Source organism: Theropithecus gelada, chromosome 10 (assembly GCF_003255815.1).
Source record: "Theropithecus gelada isolate Dixy chromosome 10, Tgel_1.0, whole genome shotgun sequence".
NCBI lineage: Eukaryota > Metazoa > Chordata > Mammalia > Primates > Cercopithecidae > Theropithecus > Theropithecus gelada.
In genome coordinates this window covers 38,445,224-38,465,506 of record NC_037678.1, presented here as the reverse complement: position 1 = coordinate 38,465,506, position 20,283 = coordinate 38,445,224, and the positions used below count along the sequence as shown (strand labels likewise).

The 20,283-nt window shown below is 39.2% G+C and overlaps 1 non-coding gene and 1 pseudogene across 1 annotated transcript; both read left to right on the top strand.

Annotated features, from left to right (window-relative positions):
• The first annotated feature begins 1,120 nt into the window (after positions 1-1,120).
• LOC112633322 overlaps positions 1,121-20,283 on the top strand; it is a 243,062-nt pseudogene continuing 223,899 nt past the window's right edge.
• On the top strand, positions 17,042-17,147 carry LOC112633841. The gene has a single exon (XR_003121609.1). It is a non-coding gene; the product is annotated as a U6 spliceosomal RNA (small nuclear RNA).

The window sequence follows — 20,283 nt, the reverse complement described above, 5'->3', positions numbered from 1 at the left end:
GTTAGTCAGGGTGGTCTTGATCTCCTTACCTCGTGATCCGCCCACCTCAGCTTCCCAAAGTGCTAGGATTACAGGCGTCAGCCTCCGCGACCAGCCAGAATTCATTTTTCCTCCACATCAAAGCACCTGCCGTATGGGTGAAGCAGCCTGGAGCCTGGCTGCATAAGCCTGCACAGCTGGAGGGTCCCAGCAGGAGGATCGAGGTGCCCATGCCCGGGTCCAGCTCAGAGGCTGCCAGGAGGTACCGGTCTGGCTCGCTGGTGCTGGCAGTGTCCTGTTCCCAGGGTGTGCACATGGGGGTTGCTTTCTTGCATCTCCCCATCGGTGGTACGTGCTCCTTCAGAACTCCTCTTGTAGGGCTGGAGACAGCGGCCTGCACCTCAACCCTACTGCATGCCAGTGAAGCGAATCACCCCGGGCCAGAAGCCCCACAGCTGTTGACCCTGGCTTGAGCACCAGGCAGGGGTCACCAGAGCAGAAGCTGGCCGCCCAGCCCCAATTCTGTGGCCCTGAGAGCCCAGTCGCTGATGGTCCTGTGTTCAGGGTGCAGACCAAGGAGGAGCAGGTGTTGAAGGCACCTCAGGCAGGCCCTAGGCTCCCTGGGCGTCTTGTGCGCAGTGATTTTGAGGCCATTTGCATCCAGCTCTGCCATCCCGAGCTCTGAGCTGCAGTGGCGTTCACTCACAATAGCACCACTACTAGTGTCCTGGGCTAGGCTTGGCTTTGCCTTCCTAGCTTGGCTTGGTGTTGATAGCTTGGCTTGGCCTTAGTCGCTTTGCCTGGAGTTTCTTGCTTGGATTGGCATTTCCTCCCTCGCATTCCTTTGCTGGGCTTGATGTTTTCTTTGCTGGGTTTGGCATTCCCTTGACTGGGCTGGGTGTTTCCTTGGGGGTCGGGGGCTTGGCCTTTTCTGAGGTGGGTGTAGGGTCTCTCTGGGTGGGTGTGGGTTTTCCCTGGGTGGGGTGGACTGGGCTCCCCAGCTGAGGTTGGCAGATTTTGATTGGGATTGACCTTTCTCTTAGAGCAGATTGGAAACCCAGAGTTTCCTGCTAGTTGTTGAAACTGGTTGGTAGACGTGATCTGCTCGCTACTACCAGCCTCCCCTGGCTGTTAAAAGCAGATGGTGGCTGAGGTTTGTTCAATGCCTGCTGCCTCCTCTATGAAGAAGCCATTTGGTCTCAGGAACAAGATGGGCAAGTGGTGCTGCCACTGCTTCCCCTGCTACAGCGGGAGTGGCAAGAGCGACGTGGGCGCTTGGGAAGACTACCACGACAGCACCTTCATGGAGCCCAGGTACCACGTCCGTCAAGAAGATCTGGACAAGCTACACAGAGCTGCCTGATGGGGTAAAGTCCCCAGAAAGGATATCATCATGCTCAAGGGCACTGACGTGAACAAGAGGGACAAGCAAATGAGGTAACCTGGCCTGGGCTGGGAGAAGGCCAGGATGTGAAGGGATGATGGAGACATACCCTCCTGGTGGGAGAATGGGGAGACTGGCTTTCTTGCCTCCACAGACCTCGCACTTCCCTGGGTGTGGAAACCTCAGAGAGGACAGGGCACAGGCCCTTTATGAACAGCAACACAAAAACAAAACTTTAGCTGATTTCCAATCCAATTATAATTTCTCTTATAGAACACTAATAGACTTATTATAGAACCCAGCCTAAATATGCAGATATAATAAAATAAGCTCAATTTAAACTTGGGCAAGGTACTTTTTTGCATATGTACCAGTGACCTGTGCACATAGGAAAATGTAGTGTTCCTGGTAAGAGATGGAATTTAAGTTAGAAGATGAATGAAATACTGTTTTCTATTTAAGTTAGAAGAGAAATGAAAGGCTGGCTGTGGTGGCTCACATCTGTAATGCCAGCATTTTGGGAGGCCAAGGCAGGTGGATCACGAGATCAGGAGTTTGAGACTAGCCTGGCCATCATGATGAAAACATGTCTCTACTAAAAATACAAAGAATTAGCCAGGCATGGTGGCATGTACCTGTAATCTCAGCTACTCAGGAGGCCAAGGCTGGAGAATTGCTTGAACCAGGGAGGCAGAGGTTGCAGTGAGCCAAGATTGAGCCAATGCATTCCAGCCTGGGTGATAGAGTCAGATTCCATCTCAAAAAAATAAAACAAATAAGTAAAAACGGAGTGAAATATTGTTTTCTATCCACAAAGTTTGTGAGGGTAAAGAACAGTGGTACTTACACTGTTGTTGAAAGTTTGAGTTGCTGCAACTTTTCAAATACACAATTTGGTGGTAAGAATCATATTTTAAAAATATGTGTGCCTTTTACCCATCAATTCCATATACTGAAATATCTGTATGAAACGGACACATCTGTTTTTCTTAGTATTGCTTAAAATAGCAGTGTATTGAGAAGAACTCATATAAAGATTTTATGAACAAATTTCAGTGCATGAATAAGATGGAATAATGTGTAACCATTGAGGGTGTCATTAGACACAGAGATATGTTGGCATGCAAAAATGTAGTTTGCTATATCAAGTGAGAAAAAAATCATTTTGTTAGACATATACACAAACAGAATCTGCCCTTGGGTTAGCTGAGAATATGTAGAAAATATAATCAAACTTATTTCTGGGGATTTGCAAGTGAAGTTTTTCCCTTTCTCTTATCTGTGATTTCTGCAATGAACGTCTGAAAAGTTTTAGTTAAGTTTCAATAGTAATGGAATGAATCCTTGGGAAGAGAAGGAATATGCTGCTTGCATAGACACAAATAATTTCTCACATTCTATTATTTATTTTTATTCCTGTGGATGGCTATCTTCTGTGAATTTTTACTCTCTTCAGAAGTAGAGGGATTCTGTTTACCTCTTCCTGTAGATTTTATTGTATATACAGTTTATTATGTAATTTTCTTTTCATTATATATAGATTAACATGTGTAAAAAGTGTGGATTTATTATTTTAGTTTAGTTATATATTTATGAAAACTAAATAGCAAATATAAATGATCATTACTATTGCAAATACATTGCTCTACTCAACAGGAGTTTTCTTTAAAAATATTGAAGTCCTAAGCTGTGTTTATCCATTCTTTCAATCTGTTTAGTCATCAAACATAAGCCAGACACCTATTATGCAGCAGGCACATTCTGCCATCTCTCAGGATCCTTCCATCTTTGAAAACTTCATGTTTACCTGCTGGGCTTGAGCAAGCTGAGAGATTTAAAATTGGGGCATTAGGACTTAATCTCAATTGAAGCTTTTCCTCCCTCCTTTCAAACAAAAGCATTTCTGAAGGTAGAACATAGTAAAAGATAACCCTTAACTGCCCTTTTGAAAATGGGTACAGACTGTTTTAGTACTTTTAAGAACTAAAATGTGGTACATAAACTGCATGGAATACTATTCAGGCATAAAAGAAAGAACGAGAGCATTCCTTTGCAGGGACATGGATGGTGTTGAAGGCCATTATCCTTAGCAAACTTACATAGGAACAGAAAACCAAATACCGCATGGTCTCACTTATGGGTGGGAACTAAAGGATGGGAATGCACAGACACCTAGAGGGAAGCAAGATACACTGGGGCCTATCAGAGTGTGGAAGGTGGGAGGAGGGAAAGAAGCAGGAAATAGAACTAATGGGTACTGGGTTTAACACCTGGGTAATGAAATAATCTGTATATCCAACCCCCTTGGCACACGTTTACATATGTAACAAATCTGCACATCCTGCACCTGTACTCCTGAATGTGAAAGTTGGAAAAAGCTCCACAAATAGTTTCATAAATCCATTTTAAAAAGAGAAAATTTATAACAGTCTTAAATCCTAATATGAATGATTGCAAATATGTGCTGTACATACATTGTATAAATCTAAGTATTGAAAAAAATGACCTCATGCTATTCATTTGAATTTCAAGTTTTCTTTGGCTTAAAGTTTTGAAAACCAAAGTAAGAAATAGATTATTTTAGGAATTTTGTTTTTGTTTTCACCTCAGCCCTGTTATTCCATAGTTCTTTTAAGAACTAAAATTTATCTAAATGCTAGTCATCTGACTGGAACTGCCCCAGGACTGATACATTATAACATATTCTACTTAATGTAAGGCACCAGGGACTGTATGATGCCCCATTATTTTATGTCTCAATAAGAGAATTACTTAAATGCTGCCAGTTATGGTTATAATAAATCATGAATTATAAGTGGTATTTCAGTGTAAGAAACGGTAAAACATGGAGACAATGATCATCTAAATACCAAATTACAATGTTACCTGTAATCGTTAAAACATACCTAAAAGTGTAGGTATAATTGTATCATGTCACTTTATTCAAATGTTGTCTTTAGTGGTATTAGTAAAAATGATAATATCTTACAATTATTGAGCTGTTATTTGTGTTAGGAACTATTCTATATCTTTCGTGTGGAGTCTTATTTAAGCATTACAGTGGTTTCCTCTGAGAAATCCACTATTTTCTTTCCCATTTTGTTGATGTGGAAATTGAGACCCAAAAAGGCTAAGCAACAGCTGGGAAGTGACAGACCTTCAAGAAGGGTTCCAGCCCAAGCTGAATGTCATCCAAGGGCTCTGCTCTTTCTATTCAAATAGGCTGCTCTTTCATTAATACAGTGAGTCATGAGAGGTAGTAAGTAGTGTGCTTTCTTCAAAGGAAAATTAAGTTTGTTTTGAAGGCACAGTAATAGCAGGCTATTCAGTGTTTGCAATTACATGAATCATTGATATGGCTGTAGCTAGTGTACTATGATTTCCTAAAAAGTCTTCTCACTCTCATAGGACTGCTCTACATCTGGCCTTTGCCAATGGAAATTCAGAAGTAGTAAAACTCCTGCTGGATGGATGATGTCAACGTAACGACCTTGACAACAAAAAGAGGACAGCTCTGATCAAGGTATGCAGAAGTCAACTATATCAGCGTGAGATGGGTTTGATTTCAATAGATAACATAAACATGAGTTTTCTCATTTAAATATAACTAGTTGGTGAAAGCTGTGTGAAATGTTATTTTGAATTCTGAGGACTTATAATTTGTTTTTGGTCTAATACTGACAGGCCGTACAATGCCAGGAAGATGAATGTGCATTAATGTTGCTAGAATATGGCACTGATCCAGATATTTCAGATGTGTGTGGAAATACTGCTCTACACTACGCTATCTACAATGAAAATAGATTAATGGCCAAAGCACTGTTCTTATACGGTGCTGATATAGAAACAAAAAACAAGGTATAGATCTACCAATTTCATCTTCAAAATACTGAAATGCATTCGTTTTAACATCAACCTGTGTAAGGGCCAGTTTTCCATATTTGGAAGTTCCACCATGAAAATATTTTGAAATGGCTTAATTATCTAAGACTTTATTTTAAATATTGTTACTTTTAAAGAAGCATTAGAGAGTACAGTTTTTTAATGCACCTGTGGTTAATACTTTTCTAAAAAACACTGAATTTTTAAAAGGTAATACTTTTTCTTTTTCTTAAATTTTTCCCTGCCAGGTTTTTTACCTAATGAATGCAAAATGACAAAATTTGCTGTGGAAATAGGTTTTACATTAAAACTCCAAGAAAACGTAAACATATTTCAGTGAATAATAATCCTGCTGCTTTGGCAAGTTCCTAAGTAAAATAGTAATAGATATGAGGTGATGTATCTCTCAGTAGCAAGGCTTAAGATATTTCTCATTGCTCATGAGGCAGAAGTGGAAAGGGAAAAAGAGAGCAATCAGAAATATCAGGGCCAATTTGGAAATTAGGTAATGGATGGAAAAGATCATGAAGAAGTGTGTGTGTGTGTGTGTGTGTGTGTGTGTGTTGTTCATTGAGTTGTTTCCTTTGTATGGTGAAATAAGGTTCTTTTCAATTTTAGAGAAAGACAGTTTTCAGTTTGGGAGAGGGAGTTAATGGATTGTAAACTGCCTAGAGATCAATTTTAGGAGGCCTCTGAGAAACCAGATTAGCAGTGAATAGTTGCTAATGTAGTGGGAAAACCCTTGAAGAGAAGGAATAACAGGTAATTAACCGATTTATTATCCTATTCTGGTAGAAATGGCCAATTAGAGTCTCAACTCTGCTTTCAACTTTAGAATGTCTTGATGGGAAGGTGGGAGATAAGGGGTTTATAAGTAAAAAGATCAGGTTGGATTTTGAGTTTACTAGACCTTGTACTACTCTTACTGGGGAAAATTACGTGGTGTTTTCAGCAAAAGAGTCTCTCTCCTACTATTTCCTCTTTTTGGCCAAACTTTCAAATGATAAAGGGAATCAGTTATGTGGATGAGAGATGAGACTGAAGTATTGTCTATTGCACTAGCTTCCAGCTACAGTTGTGCATTCCAGTTACCTCAGGAAAGTTTTTAAATAATCTGCAAGCCTAGGTTTTCCCCTGAAGAATTCGATAGAGTAAGCCTAATAAAGCCCGGATATGTATGTTTAAAAATGTTTCCTTGAAGCCAGGCATGGTAGTGCATGACTGCAGTGCCAGCTGCTAGGGAGGCTGAGGTGGGAGGATTGCTTGAGCTCAGGAGTTCGAGTCTAGCCTGGTCATCACAATGAGACCCGGTCTCTCACAATAAAAACAACAACAACAACAACAACAAAAACAAATTTCTCAAAATCTGGATACACTCCTGCTTAATAACCACTGAATACAGAAGTGTAATATGTAAATTCTTATATCTCAGAAACTTAAGATATTTCTAGAAGAGTTGGAGTTAGATATTTGCTAATTCCTGTAAATCTTTCCTTTCCAATAACATTAATCTAACTTTTTTTTTTTTTTTTTTTACTTTTGAGATGGAATCTCACTCTGTTCCCCAGGCTGGAGTGCAGTGGTATGATCACAGCTCACCACAGCCTTGACATCCCCAAGCTCAGGTGGTCCTCCAATCTCAGTTTTTGTTTTGTTTTATTTTATTTCATTTTTTAATAGAGATGAGATTTTTGCCATGTTTCTCAGGCTGGTCTTGAACTCCTGGTCTCAATTGAATCACCCACCTCAGCCTCCCAAAATGCTAGGAGTATGAGTGTGAGCCACCATGCCTGGCCTAGTCTGTCTTATCTCTGTGGTTGAGACATTAAAATGAATATTTTTGGCACTATCTATCAGCTTACAGAATAATACCTTTTCCTTTCTACCATCAGTTATTCACTGCCATTCAGAAGGTCTTTAGAAATTTTCAGTGAGTAGTCTTTCCATAAATAGAGGATGGTCCTCTCAGGATTTTGTATCTCATTCTTATCATTCAAGTGCTTGAGTCAATAAGTCGTTGTTAAGAGCAGAGTTTTCTCAATCAGAATTGTAGAAAATTCTAAACCTTGTTTGTCAACTGAAGCTGTGTTATGGAGTATCCAGTATGTCTCTTAAGTTTGTAGAGCTTTGGCAAAATCAGGATGGCAGGTTTAAACACTAAAAACCATGGAGTTATTAAGAATACAGATAGGAATTGTGTTAGTTTCAGTAATCCTATGAACTGATTATCTATTTAGTTAACAACCTGGAAAAATTAAATACAAATAGATTTTAAATGAATAAATGTTGGAAAAATTCTTGAAACGCACAGTATGAGTATTAATAGCAATTTTTATTACACGTTGGAACTTGAACTTTTGGTAAAATATATGAAGCCAAAGAAACATTTTACATGCAAATTCTTGCTTTATACACAACAATTTTGTCTTAGGGTTGGATAATATAGAGATAAAAGATATAGCCCCTGGCCTCAAGAAGCTCTTTGCTTAAATGGAAAAAGAATTATCATCCAAAAGTACCATGTCAAATGCTGAGTTAGAAGCAAAGAGTCTTGGAAGCAGTAAATGTTGAAAGTGAGTTTTTGAGATGATCAGAGTTGACGTGGTGAGGCAGAGAAGGGGTGTTTCCAAGGGAAGAAGCAGCATGTGGCAAAGCACAGAAGAGTGAGAAGGAAACAACTACATTTTATTTACTTTCTGTGAGTGTAAGTCCACGGGATCTTATATAAAGCTTCCACTTCAGTTGAGAAATGCATATTTTTTTGAATTACATATTGTTTTTGTTTTTTATTGTTTTACACTGTGGCCTCACATCACTTTTCCTTGGCATACATGGACAAAAACAGCAAGTGGTAAAATTTTTAATCAAGAAAAAAGCTAATTTAAATGCACTTGATAGATATGGAAGGTATAGTTATTTCTTTTAATGTTTGTGTTGTTCTCGATTGATAGCAGGTCACTGAAGCCATAAATAATAAATTAGCAAGATTAAATTATACTTATTGGGATATCTTGATCAGTATCAACACAAATCAGTTAAGTAGAAAAGTAATTATTTGGACTGGACAATATAATGAACACTTTTAGTAGTATTCATCTTCTCTTATTATATTGACTGATGTTATTTGCTTTATGACATTTTGGTTACATGATCTTATGTTAGCTAAAGGGATTTCATATTAATTTTATGATGTGTGAACTTTAACTTTCAGTTTATGACTCAGTAATTAAACGTCTTAACCCTTTCTAGTACTTTTTAACCTCTGTCTTACATGCTTTTACACTACATATGCTGTATTAAACATAGATAGGAGTTGAAAATCCTTTTGTCTTTTTAAAGACTCTGCTTTAAGTTGCTTTCTTTGAAGAATATTAAGCTAGCTGATCCCTATATGACAATTAATTGCTATTCCCACATATTGTGGGTTCAACAGCTTTTTTCCTTTTTTTTTCCAGTGGCTTTTGATGTTTTTATTTTTCATTGGTATGGAGAGAGGGAGTGAAGATAGTTTTAAGTGGATACACTTTTCCTTTCATGAAGGCAAGCCGTATGTGGGTGATAAAGAGAAAAGAGCTAGGCTTTGGATTCACACAAGACTGGGTTTAATTCCTAACTTTCTGACTTCCTACATGTGTGACCTTGGGAATGTTGTTTACCGCCCAATATGTTGTCATACATGAAAAGTAGGAGAATATATCCTTCAAAGTTTGCTGTGCATAAGTAAGAAAGATATATATGGTATTTAATTCATATATATGGCATTAATTCCTGCTTGTTGGCATCATTAACTGAAATTCCTGTGACCTGTCTTACCATTATTATTAATATTAACTGCTTTCAGCATGCAGAGAGCCCTTATTTATCTTACCCCCTAGCTGATTTTCTATTACAGCATATCAGCCTAGGGAAACTTTGACAAAATCTTCACTTAAATCTTTGTCCACTTCAGATAAGTGGCCCTAGCATTGTTTCTTGCCTATCAAAGGACATTAAATTAGTAGCTTCTACTATGCAATACCCCACTGAGATAAGAGGTTTCCTTTTTGTCCTTTCCTTTTAACCTTGGTGGTATTTTACAAGGATGAGCACTGGAGCACCCAAGATGCTTATGTCTTTTAGTGCATGTAAATGTTTGATTCTGCATGGGATAAGGAAGATGTTAAATTGGTAAAGCATATCAAATTAGATTTTAAAATAACTTTATTACAGTTCCTAAGAGAGAAACTATCTCTGTCATTTTAGAACCGCTCTCATACTTGCTGTACTTTGTGGATCAGCAAGTATAGCCAGCCTTCTACTTGAGCAAAATATCGATGTATCCTCTCAAGATCTATCTGGACAGATGACCAGAGAGCATGCTGTTTCTAGTCATCATAATGTGTAAGTGTTTACATTGAAAGGCTAGTTAATGCTAAATTGAGGTTTAAATAATTACAACAATTACATCTGGGGGTGGAGCAAGATGGCCGAATAGGAACAGCTCCAGTCTCCAACTCCCAGCGCGAGTGACACAGAAGACTGGTGATTTCTGCATTTTCAACTGAGATACTGGGGTCATCTCACTAGGGAGTGCTGGACAATTGGTGCTGGTCAGCTGCTGCAGCCCGACCAGCGAGAGCTGAAGCAGGGCGAGGCATCGCCTCACCTGGGAAGCCCAAGGGGGAAGGGAATCCCTTTTCCTAGCCAGGGGAACTGAGACACACAACACCTGGAAAATCGGGTAACTCCCACCCCAATACTGCACTTTAAGCAAACAGGCACACCAGGAGATTATACCCCACACCTGGCCGGGAGGGTCCCACACCCACGGAGCCTCCCTCATTGCTAGCACAGCAGTCTGCGATCTAACCGCAAGGCAGCAGCGAGGCTGGGGGAGGGGCTCCCGCCATTGCTGAGGCTTAAGTAGGTAAACAAAGCCCCTGGGAAGCTCGAACTGGGGGGAGCTCACAGCAGCTCAAGGAAACCTGCCTGTCTCTGTAGACTCCACCTCTGGGGACGGGGCACAGCTAAAAAACAACAACAACAAAAAGCAGCAGAAACCTCTGCAGATGCAAACGACTCTGTCTGACAGCATTGAAGAGAGCTGTGGATCTCCCAACACAGAGGTTGAGATCTGAGAAGGGACAGACTGCCTGCTCAAGTGGGTCCCTGACCCCTGAGTAGCCTAACAGGGAGACATCCCCCACTAGGGGCAGTCTAACACCGCACACCTCACAGGGTGGAGTACACCCCTGAGAGGAAGCTTCCAAAGTAAGAATCAGACAGGTACACTCGCTGTTCAGCAATATTCTATCTTCTGCAGCCTCTGCTGTTGATACCCAGGCAAACAGGGTCTGGAGTAGACCTCAGGCAATCTCCAACAGACCTACAGCTGAGGGTCCTGACTGTTAGAAGAAAAAATATCAAACAGGAAAGACACCTACACCAAAACCCCATCAGTACGTCACCATCATCAAAGATCAGAGGCAGATAAAACCACAAAGATGGGGAAAAAGCAGGGCAGAAGAGCTGGACATTCAAAAAATAAGAGCGCATCTCCCCCTGCAAAGGAGTGCAGCTCATCGCCAGCAACGGATCAAAGCTGGACGGAGAATGACTTTGACGAGATGAGAGAAGAAGGCTTCAGACCATCAAACTTTTCAGAGCTAAAGGGGGAATTACGTACCCAGCGCAAAGAAACTAAAAATCTTGAAAAAAGAGTGGAAGAATTGATACCTAGAGTAATTAATGCAGAGAAGGTCATAAAAGAAATGACAGACATGAAAACCATGACACGAGAAATAAGTGACAAATGCACAAGCTTCAGTAACCGACTCGATCAACTGGAAGAAGGAGTATCAGCGATTGAGGATCAAATGAATGAAATGAAGTGAGAAGAGAAACCAAAAGAAAAAAGAAGAAAAAGAAATGAACAAAGCCTGCAAGAAGTATGGGATTATGTAAAAAGACCAAATCTCCGTCTGATTGGGGTGCCTGAAAGTGAGGGGGAAAATGGAACCAAGTTGGAAAACACTCTTCAGAATATCATCCAGGAGAACTTCCCCAACCTAGTAGGGCAGGCCAACATTCAAATTCAGGAAATACAGAGAATGCCACAAAGATACTCCTCGAGAAGAGCAACTCCAAGACACATAATTGCCAGATTCACCAAAGTTGCAATGAAGGAAAAAATCTTAAGGGCAGCCAGAGAGAAAGGTCGGGTTACCCACAAAGGGAAGCCCATCAGACTAACAGCAGATCTCTCGGCAGAAACTCTCCAAGCCACAAGAGAGTGGGGGCCAATATTCAACATTCTTAAAGAGAAGAATTTTAAACCCAGAATTTCATATCCAGCCAAACTAAGTTTCATAAGTGAAGGAGAAATAAAATCCTTCACAGATAAGCAAATGCTTAGAGATTTTGTCACCACTAGGCCTGCCTTACAAGAGACCCTGAAGGAAGCACTCAACATGGAAAGGAACAACCGGTACCAGCCATTGCAAAAACATGCCAAAATGTAAAGACCATCAAGGATAGGAAGAAACTGCATCAACTAACAAGCAAAATATCCAGTTAATATCATAATGGCAGGATCAAGTTCAGACATAACAATATTAACCTTAAATGTAAACGGACTAAATGCTCCCATGAAAAGACACAGACTGGCAAACTGGATAAAGAGTCAAGACCCATCAGTCTGCTGTATTCAGGAGACCCATCTCACATGCAGAGACATACATAGGCTCTAAATAAAGGGATGGAGGAAGATTTACCAAGCAAATGGATAACAAAAAAAAGCAGGGGTTGCAATTCTAGTCTCTGATAAAACAGACTTTAAACCATCAAAGATCAAAAGAGACAAAGAAGGCCATTACATAATGGTAAAGGGATCAATTCAACAGGAAGAGCTAACTACCCTAAATCTATATGCACCCAATACAGGAGCACCCAGATTCATAAAGACTTACAAAGAGACTTAGACTCCCATACAATAATAATGGGAGACTTCAACACTACACTGTCAACATTAGACAGATCAACGAGACAGAAAGTTAACAAGGATATCCAGGAATTGAACTCATCTCCGCAGCAAGCAGACCTAATAGACATCTATAGAACTCTCCACCCCAAATCAACAGAATATACATTCTTCTCAGCACCACATCGCACTTATTCCAAAGTTGACCACATAATTGGAAGTAAAGCACTCCTCAGCAAATGTACAAGAACAGAAATTATAACAAACTATCTCTCAGACCACAGTGCAATCAAACTAGAACTCAGGACTAAGAAACTCAATCAAAACCGCTCAACTACATGGAAACTGAACAACCTGTTCCTGAATGACTACTGGGTACATAACGAAATGAAGGCAGAAATAAAGATGTTCTTTGAAACCAATGAGATCAAAGATACAACATACCAGAATCTCTGGGACACATTTAAAGCAGTGTGTAGTGGGAAATTTATAGCACTAAATGCCCACACGAGAAAGCTGGAAAGATCTAAAATTGACACTCTAACATCACAATTAAAAGAACTAGAGAAGCAAGAGCAAACACATTCAAAAGCTAGCAGAAGGCAAGAAATAACTAAGATCAGAGCAGAACTGAAGGAGAGAGAGAGACACAAAAAACTCTCCAAAAAATCAATGAATCCAGGGGCTGGTTTTTTGAAAAGATCAACAAAATTGACAGACCACTAGCAAGATTAATAAAGAAGAAAAGAGAGAAGAATCAAATAGATGCAATTAAAAATGATAAAGGGGATCTCACCACCGACCCCACAGAAATACAAACTACAATCAGAGAATACTATAAACAACTCTATGCAAATAAACTAGAAAATCTAGAAGAAATGGATAATTTCCTAGACACTTACATGCTTCCAAGACTAAACCAGGAAGAAGTTGAATCCCTGAACAGACCAATAGCAGGCTCTGAAATTGAGGCAATAATTAATAGCCTACTAACCAAAAAAAGTCCAGGACCAGATGGATTCACAGCTGAATTCTACTAGAGGTACAAGGAGGAGCTGGTACCATTCCTTCTGAAACTATTCCAATCAATAGAAAAAGAGGGAATCCTCCTTAACTCATTTTATGAGGCCAACATCATCCTGAAACCAAAGCCTGGCAGAGACACAACAAAAAAAGAGAATTTTAGACCAATATCCCTGATGAACATCGATGCAAAAATCCTCAATAAAATACTAGCAAACCGGATTCAGCAGCACATCAAAAAGCTTATCCACCACGATCAAGTGGGCTTCATCCGTGGGATGCAAGGCTGGTTCAACATTCACAAATCAATAAATCCAGCATATAAACAGAACCAAAGACAAGAAACACATGATTATCTCAATAGATGCGGAAAAGGCTTTTGACAAAATTCAACAGCCCTTCATGCTAAAAACGCTCAATAAATTCGGTATTGATGGAATGTACCTCAAAATAATAAGAGCTATTTATGACAAACCCGCAGCCAATATCATACTGAATGGCAAAAACTGGAAAAATTCCCTTTGAAAACTGGCACAAGACAGGGATGCCCTCTCTCACCACTCCTATTCAACAGAGTGTTGGAAGTTCTGGCTAGGGCAATCAGGCAAGAGAAAGAAATCAAGGATATTCAGTTGGGAAAAGAAGAAGTCAAACTGTCCCTGTTTGCAGATGACATGATTGTATATTTAGAAAACCCCATTGTCTCAGCCCAAAATCTCCTTCAGCTGATTAGCAACTTCAGCAAAGTCTCAGGATACAAAATTAATGTGCAAAAATCACAAGCATTCTTATACACCAGTAACAGACAAACAGAGAGCCAAATCATGAACGAACTTCCATTCACAATTGCTTCAAAGAGAATAAAATACCTAGGAATCCAACTTACAAGGGATGTAAAGGACCTCTTCAAGGAGAACTTCAAACCACTGCTCAGTGAAATAAAAGAGGACATAAACAAATGGAAGAACATACCATGCTCATGGATAGGAAGAATCAATATCGTGAAAATGGCCATACTGCCCAAAGTTATTTATAGATTCAATGCCATCCCCATCAAGCTACCAATGAGTTTCTTCACAGAATTGGAAAAAACTGCTTTAAAGTTCATATGGAACCAAAAAAGAGCCTGCATCGCCAAGACAATTCTAAGTCAAAAGAACAAAGCTGGAGGCATCACGCTACCTGACTTCAAACTATACTACAAGGCTACAGTAACCAAAACAGCATGGTACTGGTACCAAAACAGAGATATAGACCAATGGAACAGAACAGAGTCCTCAGAAATAATACCACACATCTACAGCCATCTGATCTTTGACAAACCTGAGAAAAACAAGAAATGGGGAAAGGATTCCCTATTTAATAAATGGTGCTGGGAAAATTGGCTAGCCATAAGTAGAAACTTGAAACTGGATCCTTTCCTTACTCCTTATACGAAAATTAATTCAAGATGGATTAGAGACTTAAATGTTAGACCTAATACCATAAAAATCCTAGAAGAAAACCTAGGTAGTACCATTCAGGACATAGGCATGGGCAAAGACTTCATGTCTAAAACACCAAAAGCAATGGCAGCAAAAGCCAAAATTGACAAATGGGATCTCATTAAACTAAAGAGCTTCTGCACAGCAAAAGAAACTACCATCAGAGTGAACAGGCAACCTGCAGAATGGGAGAAAATTTTTGCAATCTACTCATCTGACAAAGGGCTAATATCCAGAACCTACAAAGAACTCAAACAAATTTACAAGAAAAAAACAAACAACCCCATCGAAAAGTGGGCAAAGGATATGAACAGACATTTTTCAAAAGAAGACATTCATACAGCCAACAGACACATGAAAAAATGCTCATCATCACTGGCCATCAGAGAAATGCAAATCAAAATCACAATGAGATACCATCTCACACCAGTTAGAATGGCAATCATTAAAAAGTCAGGAAACAACAGGTGCTGGAGAGGATGTGGAGAAATAGGAACACTTTTACACTGTTGGTGGGATTGTAAACTAGTTCAACCATTATGGAAAACAGTATGGCGATTCCTGAAGGATCTAGAACTAGATGTACCATATGACCCAGCCATCCCATTACTGGGTATATACCCAAAGGATTATAAATCATGCTGCTATAAAGACAGATGCACACGTATGTTTATTGCGGCACTATTCACAATAGCAAAGACTTGGAATCAACCCAAATGTCCATCAGTGACAGACTGGATTAAGAAAATGTGGCACATATACATCATGGAATACTATGCAGCCATAAAAAAGGATGAGTTTGCATCCTTTGTAGGGACATGGATGCAGCTGGAAACCATCATTCTTAGCAAACTATCACAAGAGCAGAAAACCAAACACCGCATGTTCTCACTCATAGGTGGGAACTGAACAATGAGATCACTTGGACTCGGGAAGGGGGACGTCACACACTGGGGCCTATTACGGGGAGGGGGGAGAGGGAGGGATTGCATTGGGAGTTATACCTGATGCAAATGACGAGTTGATGGGTGCTGACGAGTTGATTGGTGCAGCACAGCAACATGGCACAAGTATACATATGTAACAAACCTGCACGTTATGCACATGTACCCTAGAACTTAAAGTATAATAATAATAATAATAATAATAATAATAAATAAAAAACAAAAACAATTACATCTTACATATCAGGTGAGATGTCATAGTTTGGTTCAGGTAGTTTTATAGTGGCAGTGAGTTAGTCCCCTGCATCAGTCAGAAATCAGACAAAAAGCCAGACCAGTTAGAAGTACCAATGGGTGCAGGATTCTTTATCTCAGGACTTTTAAGACCTTTATCCTTAGAGATGCCAACATTGTTCATTTCATCCAAGTATAACACGTATGCATGGGATAAAAAATACTGTTACATCATTGATTTTTCTGATTAGTTATTTGGGTCTTGAAATGTCCAGTTTAGCAGAAAGTCCTACAAGCTCCTTGAATTTTTCAAGAACCACAGGGGTTCACTAAATCCAAAGAAGACAGTCCCTTTTACAGGTCAGAAGGAGGAGAAAAAATGGTAGATTCCAATCATTCTGTTGTTTCTGTCGCTGCATTGTTGCCACTTAAACTGGTCCTGCTGCCTGGTAATGGTTGACCTTTGACACCAGGATCCTCTTACTGATTCAGGTCCCTCAAGTCTTCATGGCGATTCATACACTGACTTTGAAGTTACGTTTGTTAGTTCCCATACCTGTTCTTATATGCTCAGCCATTGTTCCCAAAGCACCAGCACCCTGCTCTAGCTGCTGGGCATCCTGACTTTATCTGCAGACAAAGTGAGCAAACTGACCCCCCGTATTCAGAACCTAATGTGAAACCCACATCTTAGCTAAGAATTAGCTGAGACCTTCATGGTACGAGATCCTTTGAGGCCATTGTTGGTCTTTTCTCTAGCAAATTCGATGGGCTTGTTCTAAAGGGTCAGAGGGGTTCAACTAATGTGACAGAAACAGATCAGTGTTTGTTTCTGCTTCTTTCCTACCAGATCTGTACTGTGAGGCACCTTTATATCCTGTATAGAACCTTAGGCACTAGGAAGTCCCATATGAACCTTCCCCAAGCAGTGACTCCCAGTTGTGGTTGGCCCCTTGAGTGATCTGTTTTACATGATAATGAAAATCATCTAAGCTACTTCCATCTCTAGCTCAAGATTTTAAAATATTTTCAAATTCTACCTCACAGGAAGCCATTGAAGGGAATTCTCAGAATCTTAGGTACGTTAGTTGGACTTAACAGAGCCAAGCCTTGTCCATGACTCATCACTAATCATGTGTAAATGTAGGGCTTTGTGCTTGCTTTGGTGGCACATACCTAAAATTGGAACGATACAGAGAAAATTAGCATGGCTTCTGCATAAGGAGACAGCACATATTTTTGAAGCATTCCATGTTTTGTGCAGTCACTGGAAGGTCATTTGATTATTTGCTGACTAATTCTAAGGAAACAGTGTGAATCAAAGCAAAATGGGTACCGCCAAAATACTGAAATTGTGATTTGGACTGAAAAAATAGTCATGTAAGATGGTGTATGAGATGACATAGAGCTGAACAACGTGTTCAGTGCAAAATATATTGTTAGTATGTATGTCGAAAATTAGAAAATGTCAATTTGTAACTTCTTGATGGAAACTAAAAAAATTAAAAACAGTTTTGGTCTCTCATGTCAGCTGGAATTGAACATCAACATAAAGCATTATCTTTACAAATATATGCTGGTTCAGGGTTTGAGTCTGTGGACAAGGATCATTGGTCCAAGCCAGGTTTTGATATCCATTGGTTTTTCTGCCCTTGGTGTGACTGATCAACTCCATAATAGTGGATAATTACATTATTGACTTCAATGAGATATTTATGAGTAAATTTAGTTACAAACTGTGAAACAGTTGAGAAACCGTGAATTATAAGCCATGAGGAGTAGGACAACTAAGAAACAAAATTAGGAATTGATAACATTTTCTGAAAACCAGAACATTTGCATATTAGAACCTATGAATAAAACACACATTGGGTTTTATTTGAGATTCCAAGAAGATTTTAGCCGTAAAGTTTAGGAATAGATTATTCCATTGCTTTACTGTTTCTCTGAGCATTTAACAATATAATCATGTTCCATCTTTATAACAACCTAGTGAAATAAGGCAGCAAATTCCTCACTTTGTAGAAAAAGGCATTGAGCCTAAGAGAGCAAGTTTTCCAAGAACAAATAACTGTTCATTATGGAGCTAGGACTTATGCAGGGTTGGGACACTTTCTATTATGTCATGCTAATGCAAGCAAATTTACTGGGTCACAGTGCCCTCGATTTATGAGCACTTCACCTTATAATTTTTTCTTTAATTAGAAGCTTAAAGAGAAGTTTGTAGAATGTACTCATAAGTGGATTGGATAGTACTGTTAAGTTCTGATATTATGATATTTTTAGAAATACCCTAAGAATTTTACATTTGGTAAGCATTTTTTATATCAGTATTAAAATAGTAATTTAGTTTATTACATTTATATATATCTAGAATTTGCCAATTACTTTGTGACTACAAAGAAAAACAGATGTTAAAAATCTCTTTGAAAACAGCAATCCAGGTAAGACTTGTGATAATGAATTACTTTAGGTCAGTTGTCACCAATCTTTTTGGCACCGGGGACTGGTTTTGTAGAAGACAATCTTTCCATGGGCTGGGGGAAGGTGGGGATGGTTTCAGGATTATTCAATCATGTTACATTTATTGTTCTACTTTATTCATATTTTTATTACATTGTAATATATAATGAAATAATTATACAACTTATCATCATGTAGAATCAGTGGAAGCTCTGAGCTTATGTTTCTGCAACTAGATGGTCTCATCTGGGGGCAAAGTGAGACAGTGGCAGATCATCCGCCATTAGATTCTCATACAAAACTCACAACCTAGATCCCTCGGATGAGCAGTTCACAATAGGGTTCATGCTCCAATGAGTATCTAATGCTATCACTGATCTGACTGGAGGCAGAGTTCAGGCGTTAATATGAGCCATGGGGTTGGCTGTAAGTACAGGTGAAGCTTCCCTGGCTTACCTGCTGCTCACCTCCTCCTGTGTGGTGTGGTTCATAATAGTCCATGGACTGTTGTCAGTCTGTGGCCTGGGAGTTGTGGACCCCTGCTCTGGGTGGTCCAACCATAGATACAAAAGTAAAAGTAAGGAATTTTTGATCACAAAACAATGCTGAAGTACAAGTCATGTTACATATACTTGTCTCAGCAAGGTGTCACTATTACTGACTTCATTCCTCCTCATTTGAAGTTGGAAAGAGACACATTTACTTCTTTGGAACAAGATGTGTTCTTCTACCTGCTGGTCAATTTTCATGCTAACAGTAATTTTATTAGAACAAGATACTCTGCTACCATTTGTCAAAAGATTGTCATAATAAATATACAAATTGGCCAACTCTAGGCTCAACAGATTATAACAAAAGTAGAAAAATGTCTCACAATAACAAAAATGCTAGTATGCTACCTGGATGGGGACACCTAATACATTGTATACTCCAAACAGTATGAGGACACCTTTAATTTAGCCATCTATATATCAAAGAGCTTCTGTAAGTTAGGTTTTGTAAGTTGCAGGAGACAAAGATGGAATAGATGTAGTTTTGATCTTTAAGGTGTTCATAATAGAGCAGTCTCTATTTCATTTCTGTGCTTTTTCAACAGAATTTATAAGAAAACATTTCTATTTATGTTTTCACTTGTCCACTTAACAAATTACTGTTGAATGTCTTTTAGATACTAACCATTTTTCTAATGCTATAGAGCACAAACATTTAAAAATACAGACAGAAGCTTGTTATCATTGTCATTTTTATTATTTTACTACTTTATTCAGTGCTTACTGTATGCTAGATGCTCACTGGAAACTTGTAATTATAATATATTTATTATGCGCCAGACATATGTGATGAGGAATGAAAGTTTTGAAAAAAAGTAGGTATGATTCCAGGCAAGCTTGCAGAGTGAGAATAATTTTTCTAGATAAAGAAACAGAAAAATAATGTTTGGCAGAAGGAACATCTAACGAGATTGCCTGCTTGGCTGGAAGAGCAGCAAGTGCAAAAGACAAGATGCTTGAGTGAACATTGCAGGGTTTCTGAGCAGTTCACTTTTGCTAGTACCAAAAGTCTGAGATACCAGAGGTTGAGCATGAGGTGAATACTTAGCTAAGGCAAGTTTATGGTAGACTTTTTAATACTATAGAAATGAGTAGGTCTTATCCTGAGGGCCATTGGAAATTTACCAGATAGAATGCTTTGGACTGCAAATACTAGATGAGTGGTGGCTAAAACAGTAGGAACCAGAGTTGTTTTGTTTGTTCAGTGATATCTTACGGATCCCATTTGTCCCTTTTTCAGGTGTACTGTCAGCAATGTTTAATTCATGTCTCCTTTCATGGTTGGCTAATCTACGACAGCTTCAAACATCTTGTTCTCACACCACAACATCGCAAGAGCTGCTTTTCTTCACATGTCTTTTTTTTTTTTTTTTTTTTTTTA